Source organism: Bubalus bubalis, chromosome 18 (assembly GCF_019923935.1).
Source record: "Bubalus bubalis isolate 160015118507 breed Murrah chromosome 18, NDDB_SH_1, whole genome shotgun sequence".
Taxonomy (NCBI): Eukaryota; Metazoa; Chordata; class Mammalia; order Artiodactyla; family Bovidae; genus Bubalus; species Bubalus bubalis.
Window position 1 is genome coordinate 62478560 of NC_059174.1, and position 7681 is coordinate 62486240.

Below are 7681 nucleotides of genomic sequence, written 5' to 3' on the forward strand. Positions count from 1 at the left end.
ATGCAGGATACAGGATGCTTGGGGCTGGTGCACTGGGATGACCCAGAGGGCTGGTACGGGTAGGGAGGTGGGAGGGGGGTTCAGGATGGGGAACACGTATACACCCATGGTGGATTCAGGTTGATGTATGGCAAAACCAACACATATTGTAAAGTAACTGGTCATCCATTTTTACTATAGCTGTGTGTATATGTGAGTCCCAAACTTCCAATCCAATCTTCCCCTGACACTATCCCCCCCAGTAGCCCTAAGTTCATTCTCTGTGAATCTGTTTTATAAATAAGTTCATTTTTTAAAAATGTCACAAGTAAGCGATATCATGTGATATTTGTCTTTCTCTGACTCTTCTTCATCTGAAATTATTTCGTGACTGTGAGTGGAAACTTTGCACACACAACTCTCTCTGTCTCTCTCTCTTCCTCCTTCTCCAATCCAAGGACCACACATGTACACAAAGATAATGGGTGTAAAGATTACTGTGGTGTTTTTTTTGGGAGGGGGATTTGTTCTGCCTGAAAAACCTTGCTTCCTAGATACTCAGATGAACACAAAATATGTCAAGTAGAGACTTCCAAGCTCCAGAATGCTGGAGTGAGGGGCGTGTCCACAACAATCAACCCCAAACTGGGGCAAAATGGCCCAGCTGTTTCAGGACTCCAAGGGCAGACATACACCCAGTTCAGCTGTTGTTCATAGACAGTCAAGAGCCTCAGTAAGGGCAGCGATTCCACACCATTTTGCTGGGGTTGGGGGTCGTTAACATTAGTGATGCTCCCTAAGTAATAAATCTGGTCTCCTCTTGGTCATTATGTATGTAATGGAGTAACAGTACAGTCACCCTTCTTAAAATTTCCTTTTATTCACTCAATATCATGTTTCAGAATTGATGTGTATTCTTGGTCATTTCAGTTTGTGCATTTTTACTGCCATGTAATGTTTCATTGCAGATATAGAAACCACAAATTTTTAAAAATTAAAACAAATTATTGAAGTATAGTTCATTTCTGCCATACAGCAAATTGATTCAGCTTGACATATATTTTCTTTTCCATTATGATTTATGGCAAGATACCTAATAGAATTCCCTGTGCCATACTGTAGGACCTCATTCTTTATCCATTCTATGTATAAATAGATTTCATCTGCTAATCCCAAGCTCCCAGTCCTTCCCTCCTTGGCAACCACAAGCCTATTCTCTGTCTGTGAGTCTGTTCCTGTTTCATTGATATGTTCCTTTTAGATTTCACATAAGGGTGATATCACCTGAAAATTGTCTTTCTCTTTCTGTCAACTTCACTTAATATGTTAATCTGTAGGTCCATCCATGCTGCTGCAAATGGCATGATTTCATTTTTTAAATATCTGTGTGGTATTCCATCCATGTGTCTGTAAGTATATACATCTTCTTTCTCCATTCACCTGTCAATGGACAATTAGGCTGTTTCCATGTCTTGGCTATTGTAAGTTTTGCTGCTATGAACATAGAGGTGCATGAATCTTTTCAAGGTATAGTTTCTTTCCAGATATATGCTTGGGATTGGAATTGTCGGATCATATGGAAACTCTGTTTTTGTTTTTTTGAGGAACTTCCATACTGTTTTCCATGGTGACTGCACCAGCTTATGCTCCCCCAACAGTGTAAGAGGCTTTCCCTCTTCTCCACACCCTCTCCAGCATCTATTTTTCGTCAACTGTCTAATGATGGCCATTCTGATCGGTATGAGGTGGTACCTCCTTGCAGTGTCGATTTGCCTTTCTCTACTAAGAGCAATGCTGAGCATCTTTTCATATGCCTGTTGGCCATCTGCGTATCTTCTTTTAAACCACAGATATCAATTGTGAGAGTGACGTCTATGGATTTTGTCTAAAATGAATGACACCTCTGCCAATATCTCATGAATGTGCTCTGATTCCAACCTCATGTTGCTTTTCAATTCACAGAGTGATGAGGTCTTCGGGAAAGGAATAGCGACTTTATTTGGAAAGCCAACAGACCAACGAGATGGCGAACTTGTGCCCCAAAGAATCGTCTTTCCTGAGTTAGATGGGATTTTTGAGGAGTGAGAGGGATGGCCAAAGAGTGTTTACTGAATGTAAAATAACCCTAGCCCTTGGGGAAGAAAATACCAAGGAGAAGAGAGAACAATATAGATTAAATACCCATGTGTGAACTCACACTTTCACACTTACACACATGCACACACACACAAAGAGGAGGTGTAGCTGGTTGTTGCAGTTTTAATTAATTAATTAATGCGTGCATTGGGTCTTCGTCGCTGTGCACAGACTTTCTCTAGTTTCGGGAAGGGGGGCAACTCTTTGCTGTGGTTCAGGGTCTCTCATTGGCTTTTCTTGTGTGGAGCACTCACTCTATGCACATGGGCTTGTGGCCCAAGGGATTAACTACACTGAGGCATGTGGAATCTTTCCGGCTCGGGATCGGGCCAGTGTCCCCCACATAGGCAGGCAGATTCCCAACCACTGGACCACCAGGGAAGTCCTGTTGCAAGCTTTTTTCCCCCTTAATTTATTTATTTTTAATTTAAGGACAACTACAATATTGTTAGTTTCTGCCATACATCAACATGGATCAGCCATAGCTATACTTATGTGCCCTCCACTGTGGAAATCTTTTAATCCTGGAATCCTTTGTTCTCAAAGCTGTCCACGCAATTCTGGTCATAATGTCCCTCTAAGCCCCCAAGAAGACAAAAGTTTCTTTCTGTTATGCCACGTTTTATCACTTTACAAATGGCAAGTATTATACCTTTCAAGTTCAGAGCCTTAATAATAATTTTAGTCCCTCAGTTGTGTCTGACTCTTTGTGATCCCATGGGCAGCAACCCGCCAGACTCCTCTGTTCATGGGGATTCTCCAGGCAAGAATGCTGGGGTGGGTTGCCATTTCCTTCTCCAGGAGATCTTGCCAACCAAGGGTTCATCTCAGGTCTCCTGAATTGCAGGCAGATTCTTTATCATTTGAATCACCAGGAATGCCCACCAGTAACATAATGCGATTCAATATTTCCTCCCACAATTAACATTGCCATTGTTTTCCATTTACTTTTAATGTACATGGTGGGATTTTGGCATCATGCTTTCACCATCAGTGTAGCATAACACTGAACTGGCATATACCATAGATTTAAAAATAGAAGTATGAATACAATGCTAGATTTCTAACTTAAAAAAAGATAGGCAACAAGCAACAAAGATTTACTGTATAGCATGGGAGACTATAGTCAATATCTTGTAATAACCTAAAATGGAAAATAATCTGAAAAATAAGGTATGCATATTTGTATAACTGAAAATCATCTTGCTGTGCACCTGAAGCATTGTAAGTCAACTACACTTCAATAAAATATATATATTATGAGAGTAAAAAATGGAACCAGTAAAATAAATAAATTTTAAAATGAAAGGAAAGAAAATGAAGTCACTCAGTCATGTCCAACTCTCTGCAACCCTATGGACTATAGGCTGGCAGGCTCCAGTGTTCATGGGATTTTCCAGGCAAGAATACCTGAGTGCGCCACCATTCCCTTCTCCAAATAGTGCAGGCCAACTGCAGCATAATCCCTGATGGTCTGTGTGCTCACTCTCACTTTCCAACTCTGCATACAGTGTATTCACACGGGCACCTTGAAACTGCCCAAAAGAGTCTCAGCCTAGATGGTGAGTTTGTGGAAGGTCCCTGGAAGGAAGTCAGAGGCGGAGTCCCAAGACCTCCCCACCACTCACTCCCCAGCTCAGCTCAGGAGCCCTTCCAGGTTTCACCAGGATCACTCGAGAATCCCAGTGCCCCCACCTCACCTCCCCACAAGTTCCCAGGGCTCAAGTCAGACATGGGTCCCGGGAGCCCTGCGAGGACTCACCTGCAGGGTTCGGAGTCCTCTGGCCCAGACTCAGCCCTGGAAGTGAGAGATTTGCCACCAAAAGCGTGGGCTGTTTCTCTCCCCGCCAGGATCCCTGACCCCTCCAGCTGCCCGAGCCCTGAGGTTCCCGAGAACTGGAGGTGGGGTAGGCAGCCCGTGCCCTCCTGCAGTCCCCTCCCTGCCCTGCACATCTGGCCAAAGCAGAGAAGCACAGAAGGGATGGAAGGCATGTCTGCAGCTCTGAGCACTCAGCCGCCCCTGCCCCCGCCCTGTACAGGTGAGACCATGGGGCCCTAGAGGTCAAACAGGATGTGGCCCCTGGAGGGTGTCACAGCCCCTCGGGGTTCCCATGGCCGTGGCCCCGCAGCAAGGGGTCGGCCCCTCTGTGGACCTGGCTCCAATGTCTTCAGGCAGGGCTCAGGAGGCATGTCAGCCCAGACCTGAGGTCTCAGCTCTTTCTCTTTCTGCCCGGTCTGACTGCCTGTTCTAGAGGGTGAGACCCTGGTTCTTGTCCTGAGTCAGCCCCGGACAGTCTGGCTCCAAATAGGTTCCCAGTACCCTTCAGAAATGGAATATACTTCTCATCTTGGGTCAGTTCATAAATTATTGCAGAGCACCTACTCTGTACCAGGCATTGATGCTATATAGCAGAAATACACCCATGACCCAGGGAAACCCATCTTCTGTAGGGTCTTGAAGAACTCACATTCTGCAGAATGCAGGCATCAAATGCTAATAATCAATTACTTTTTTAAAAGAAGAAATATGAGAATAACTGGGCTCCATGTCTACACTGTAAACATTAAAAAAAATTAAAAAATGAAGCTCCCGAACTCTGGTCCAAGCACTTCATAGCAAAAAAAAAAAAAAAAAAAAAAATTTGGGAAAAAGTGGAAATGGTGACAGATTTTCTTTTGTTGGGCTCCAAAATTACTGCAGATAGTAACTGCAGCCATAAAATTAAAAGACCTTTCTCCTTCGACAAAAAGCTGTGACAAACCTAGACAGTGTATTAGAAAGCACCCTGCCAACATAGGTCCGTATAGTCAAAGCTGTGGTTTTCTAGTAGGCATATAGAGATGTGAGAGTTGGACATAAAGAAGGCTGAGCACTGAAGACCACGCTTTTAGACTGTGGTGCTGGGCAAGACTCTTGAGAGTCCTTTGGACAGCAAGGAGATCAAACCGATCAATCCTAAAGGAAATCAACCCTGAGAATATTCATTGGTAGGACTGAGGCTGAAGCTGCAGCTGCAATAATTTGACCACATGATGCAAAGAACTGACTATTGGAAAAGACCTTGATGCTGGGAAGGATTGAGGGCAAGAGAAGAGGGTGACAGAGGATGAGATGGTTGGATGACCTCATTGACTCAATGGACTTGAGTTTGGGCAAATTCTGGGAGATAGTGAAAGACAGAGAATAAGCCTGGCATGCTGCAGTCCACGGAGTTGCAAAAGTCACACATGACTTAGTGACTGACCAACAACAACAATGTCTACACTCTACTTGAGGGAACAGCTGCTTGAGGAGGTGGAGAGCCATGGGGGAGGAGTTAGTACATTCTAAAGAGAAAAGAACATTCCATAGAACCCTGGGGACACAGGCACTTACTGAGGGGGGAGTTGGTGGTAGTCATGTCAGTTGATGTCCATTGTTCAAGGATGATGATTTTATTTTTTAGAAAAATGGAATATACAAGGCAAAGACTCTATGATAAAAGCATTTATGATGGTCATATTTTATTAGCAGCTATAGAGAAAAAGGAAATTAGAATTTAAATTTAATTTTTTAATTAAAAAGATAATTCTTGATCTTCAATTATTCCAATATGAGTGTCAACCAGCATTCTAAATGATTTATGTGGATTTTCAATATTAAAATTGTCCCTTAATAAGGCAAAAACCCATTAACAAGTGATGGAAATGATAGAGTCTACCTTTGTGTCTACTTTCGATTGGGAGTAGAAAAGGAACTTGTTGAGCCTGAGTGTTCTCAGAAGAGCTGATACGAGAGAGCACACAAATGTTAAATGGCCAATTTTCCATGTGTGTATGGTAAAGCATCACTACGAACAAAGCTAGTGAAGGTGATGGAATTCCAGTTAAGCTATTTCAAATCCTGAAAGATGATGCTGTGAAAGTGCTGCACTCAACATGCCAGCAAATTTGGAAAACTCAGCAGTGGCCAGAGGACTGGAAAAAGTCAGTTTTCATTTCCAATCCCAAAGAAAGGCAATGCCAAAGAATGCTCAAACTACCGCACAATTGCACTCATCTCACATGCTAGTAAAGTAATACTTAAAATTCTCCAAGCCAGGCTTCAGCAATACGTGAATGGTGAACTTCCAGATGTTCAGGCTGGTTTTAGAAAAGGCAGAGGAGCCAGAGATCAAATTGCCAACATCCGCTGGATAATCAAAAAATCAAGTGAGTTCCAGAAAAAAACACCTATATCTGCTTTATTGACTATGCCAAAGCCTTTGACTGAGTGGATCACAATAAACTGTGGAAAATTCTGAAAGATGTGGGACTACCAGACCACCTGACCTGCCTCTTGATAAACCTGTATGCAGGTCAGGAAGCAACAGTTAGAACTGGACATGGAACAACAGACTGGTTCCAAATAGGAAAAGGAGTATGTCAAGGCTGTATATTGTCACCCTGCTTATTTAACCTATATGCAGAGTACATCATGAGAAATTCCGGGCTGGAGGAAGCACAAGCTGGAATCAAAATGGCTGAGAGAAATATCAATAACCTCAGTTATGCAGATGACACTACCCTTATGGCAGAAAGTGAAGAAGAACTAAAGAGCCTCTTGATGAAAGTGAAAGAGGAGAGTGAAAATGTTGGCTTAAAGCTCAACATTCAGAAAACTAAGATCATGGCATTTGGTCCCATCACTTCATGGGAAATAGATGGGGAAACAGTGGAAACGGTGGCTGGTTTTATTTTCCTGGGCTCCAAAATCACTGCAGATAGCGACTGCAGCCTTGAAATTAAAAGACACTTACTCCTTTAAAGGGAAGTTATGACCAACCTACACAGCATATTAAAAACAGAGACATTACTTTGCCAACAAAGATCCATCTAGTCAAGGCTATGGTTTTTCCAGTGGTCATGTATGGATGTGAGAGTTAGACTATAAAGAAAGCTGAGCGCCAAAGAATTGATGCTTTTGAATTGTGGTGTTGGAGAAGACTCTTGAGATTCCCTTGGACTGCAAGGAGATCCAACCAGTCCATTCTAAAGGAGATCAGTCCTGGGTGTTCATTGGTAGGACTGATGTTGAAGCTGAAACTCCTATACTTAGGCCACCTGATGTGAAGAGCTGACTCATTTGAAAAGACCCTGATGCAGGAGGAGAAGGGGGCAAAAAAGACAAAATGCTCAATTGTTGATGGATTAACACAACACATGCAAAGCCTCCCAGGGGCAAGCGTTCCCTCTGCAGCCCTTCAGTGATCTGGAGTGAAATGTCCAGTAGAATTCTCTGTGATGACAGGACTTTTTAAACATCTGCTCTGTCCAGCACCATGGCACCTGGCCAGATGACGCTACTGAGCATTTAAAATGTGGTGGGTGATACTGAGGAACTGAATGCTTTACTTCATATACATGGTGATGAGTCATTGTCTGTACTGCATGGCTGGATAAGTACTTTATTGGCCAGTGCAGATCCAGACTGAGCGGTATCTTTTTGTCCTCTGTCCATCCCTAGAACCCCAGCACCCACCCACACATGGCTGGGAAAAGGCTGAGGGGGCTTCCCTGGTGGCTCAGTGGTAAGGAATCCACCTGC